This window comes from Ipomoea nil, unplaced genomic scaffold (genome assembly GCF_001879475.1).
Source record: "Ipomoea nil cultivar Tokyo-kokei standard unplaced genomic scaffold, Asagao_1.1 scaffold1043, whole genome shotgun sequence".
Classification (NCBI taxonomy): Eukaryota; Viridiplantae; Streptophyta; class Magnoliopsida; order Solanales; family Convolvulaceae; genus Ipomoea; species Ipomoea nil.
Genome location: NW_017617471.1, coordinates 14,278,699 through 14,282,578, shown reverse-complemented (window position 1 = coordinate 14,282,578; position 3,880 = coordinate 14,278,699). Strand labels below are relative to the sequence as shown.

The 3,880-nt window shown below is 43.6% G+C and overlaps 1 long non-coding RNA gene across 1 annotated transcript in view; it reads left to right on the top strand.

Moving 5' to 3' along the window:
• Positions 1–2,101, top strand: part of LOC109182039 — a 10,388-nt gene extending 8,287 nt beyond the window's left edge. Inside the window, exon 3 of the long non-coding RNA XR_002054320.1 lies at positions 1,992–2,101. This is a non-coding gene — a long non-coding RNA (uncharacterized LOC109182039). The remainder of the gene's footprint in view (positions 1–1,991) is intronic.
• The last annotated feature ends 1,779 nt before the right edge of the window (positions 2,102–3,880 follow it).

Here is a 3,880-nt window from a genome sequence, read left to right as displayed (position 1 = left end):
GAGCTCAGGCTTGAATCAAGACTTTTCGCTCTCTTTTCTGGTTGGAATTTGAGCCACTGATAATTGTACCACAAAATAGCCACTTAACATGCCATTTTATGCTATTTTTTCCAACAATCCCCCACATGAATGAAAAATTGATTTTCAGGGTATTTTGAAATCGGAAACAACTGTGTTCAAACGGTCGATTCCTGCATAGGATAGGTAGGGAGTCACTATACCCTTTGAACCTTCCCTTGTGAAGACATGTTTACTCTACTGACTGTACGGTAGAACGCGATGTCTTTGAACCGACTGCCGTTTGTGTAGACGATGACATATCTCACACAGGAACCTCCCAACCATGCTCTTGTTCTCACGAGTGTGCCCGTTTTGGTCGTGGGTCACCGTTCCTGGTTCTATGAGAGTTTTTAAAGAATTGTTGCCCATCAATTCTCCTTTGAAGCGACCATCACTTCTCTCTTACATAGGTGATTCTTTCTCGAGTATCCCGCATACTCAAGAATCATTAAAGCATCAACATGCTAGCCTCGTGAGGGAGTCACTGTTTTAACCAGCAGTGGTAGGGAGTCCGAGACCCCCACAGTGACGCGCTCCGTTCCATAATTTAGTTGTCCCATTGAACCTAGGTGCCAGCTAGGTCGGGTATCCACTATAGAACCTTTTAGTCCAAGGGCATTAGACCCATTCCTCGTGCCAACTTCTCCACAACTTCTTTGCCTAACCCTTTGGTCAGCGGATCCGCTATATTGTCTTTTGACTTTACGTAGTCAATCGAGACAACACCAGTTGTGAGCAGTTGTCTAATGGTATTATGTCTCCGACGCATATGTCTAGACTTACCATTATACATATGACTCTGTACTCTCCCAATTGTGACTTGACTATCGCAATGCACACATATTGGAGGTACCGGTCTTTCCCAATTCGGAATATCCTCTAGAAAATGGCGTAGCCATTCAGCCTCTTCACAACCTTTGTCCAAGGCTATCAGCTCAGATTCCATCGTGGATCTAGCTATCACAGTTTTCTTAGAGGATTTCCATGTAACGGCTACACCGGCTAGTGTAAACACGTAGCCACTCGTGGACTTAGAGTCCTTAATATCAGATATCCAGTTCGCGTCGCTATACCCTTCAAGTACAGCGGGATATCTCCTGTAGTGCAGTCCAAGATCACGAGTATACCTCAAGTATCTCATAACCTTTACTATTGCCTTCCAGTGCATAGCACCGGAGTTACTCGTAAATCTACTGAGTTTACTAACCGCATAAGCAATATCCGGCCTAGTACAGCTCATAAGATACATCAAACTACTAATAACCCGAGCATATTCCACTTGTGAAATACCTTCTCCGTGGTTCTTGGTTAGATGAATGTTTGTATCAAACGGTGTTCTAGCCATTTGACCATCATCCTTGTTAAACTTTTCAAGGATTTTGTCAATATAATGTGATTGGCTCAACACAAGACCATTAGGTCTTCTAATGATTCTAATTCCAAGGATTAAATCAGCCAAACCCATATCCTTCATGTCAAATCTCGCATTTAACATGTTTTTGGTAGACTTGATCATCCGATCATTACTACCAACGATGAGAATATCATCGACATATAAACAAAGAATGACGTAGCCGTCTATCATTTCCTTAACGTAGACACATTTGTCACTTTCGTTTATTTTAAACTCGTTAGTTAACATCACATGGTCAAACTTCTCGTGCCACTGCTTAGGCGCTTGTTTTAAACCATAGAACGATTTAACCAATTTACACACTTTCTTTTCTTGGCCCGGAACCACGAACCCTTCGGGTTGTTCCATATAGATTTCCTCATCTAATTCGCCATTTAGGAAAGCGGTTGTAACACCCCAGATTTTCAAGACTTTTTAAAACTTATATAATAAATATAGAACCTTATTAAATCCCAAAACATAATACAAGAGTTCGGGGTGCTATGCCACACCTGAGCTACAGAACTCAGGTGCACAGGCTAACTAACTAATACTCCTCAAAAGCGTAAATGCATAAACGTGGCACGCAAGCCGAAAGGGGAACTATCTACTTCTATGCTCCAAGTTCTAGCGCGCTCCAGTGACTTAATCTTCTGTGCCTGAAAGCCAAATATATCTGTTCAGCGAGAGATGCTGGTAACCCTCTCCAACGCATTGAAATACAATACATATAGAGACATATATATAGATATACGAAAAGTCATTTTGAAGCATGAAGATATATCCTACGAACTCTAGCTTTCAAAAAAGGGATAGACTCGACAGGCAGAGCTAGGCACAAGCAACAGTCATAACAAGCATATACAGTTCTCACATAGGGCACAGTTATAGGCAAGCACAACCAACAATCACAACTAAGTATTACTAGCAAGAATCCTGTGGTCATGTTTCCATAACAGTCATATCATCAATTCTTCTTATCTTGTCACATAGCACACTTTGTTAGCGCCATAGGACCAATCGCATGCCATACATGAGGGTCAGCGCATATAGCTCTGACACGGCCCCGCAGCACCCTGCCCCGTCTCACAATACGGAGGGGTCGATCGCAACCGACCGATGAACCGCAGCTCTATATAATATTTATATACCTGACCGGTCTCTACTAGCCTGGTTAACGGTTGGGATGGTTCTCAACCCATTCAACTGCCCGTATAGTGGACCTCTGTCCTATATAATATTTATATACCTGACCGATCTTAACCGGCCTGGTTAACAGTTGGGATGGTTCTCAACCCATTCAACTGCCCGTATAGTGGACCTCTGTCCAACATAATATTTATATACCTGACCGATCTTAACCATCCTGGTTAACAGCCGGTATGGTTCTCAGCCCATCCGACTGCCCGTATAGCCCGATTGATCTCAACCAAATCGGGGTAACATGCACACATAACACATAGCAAGCACATGCAACCCACATTAACACATTGAGAAGGGGGGAAACGCATAACGAAATCTATGCGTGGTCATCCACAACTAAGAATACTCCTAAGGGGTTCATACTTCTTATACCTAGGTCAACGGGATACCAATTCAACTAGTATGCAATATACAAGACTCATTCGACCTACGAACGGTATCCGAACATCAAACTAGACATAGGCACGATAGGAGGGGTCCGTCGGGACGCCACGGGGGTCGGGGGAACATCAAACGGGGAAGCCGGAATCCCTGGTTGGGATATTTTCCAGCGGGCTCACCCGCCGGCTGCCCGCCAGCGTTACTGTTCCAGGCAGCGGGTGCCCGGCGGGCAGCTGCCCGCTGCCGGAGCTGCCCAAGTCGGCCGCGGGTAGGTGGCGGGTCCCCTACCCCCACCTACCCCCCACTGACTCCTTTCAACACAAAAACGTCCCGGGAACCCTTGTGGAACCCGAAACCATGCTTGGACACTTTCAAACGCAATTGGTAACAACACGTGGACAATTAACGGATCACAATCAAGAAACATACGACACGTATCCTATCATACTTTTCTAAACATAATTAACACCCAAACATGCGAATTCCCACCCAATATACCAAGAATGATATCAATGATACAACCTAGGGTTCTAATCACTTTTTAATCAACGAGAACACAACTCATCTTCTTATATCGAGGTTTGGTAAGAACAACACATAAGCATCAAGAATATCATACAATTATCAAGAACATCACATAATCATCAAGAATGCCACACAATCATCAAGAACACCATAATTATCAAGATCCTCTCATCATCAAGATCACCTATGGAATCACCACATCAATTAATCAATAATAAAACCACGAATCATCGATACACAATAACATGGGGGAAGCCCTAAGAAGGGAATCATAGCTATAAAAATAGGTTTTGTTGAGACATGGGTTACCTCTTAGCC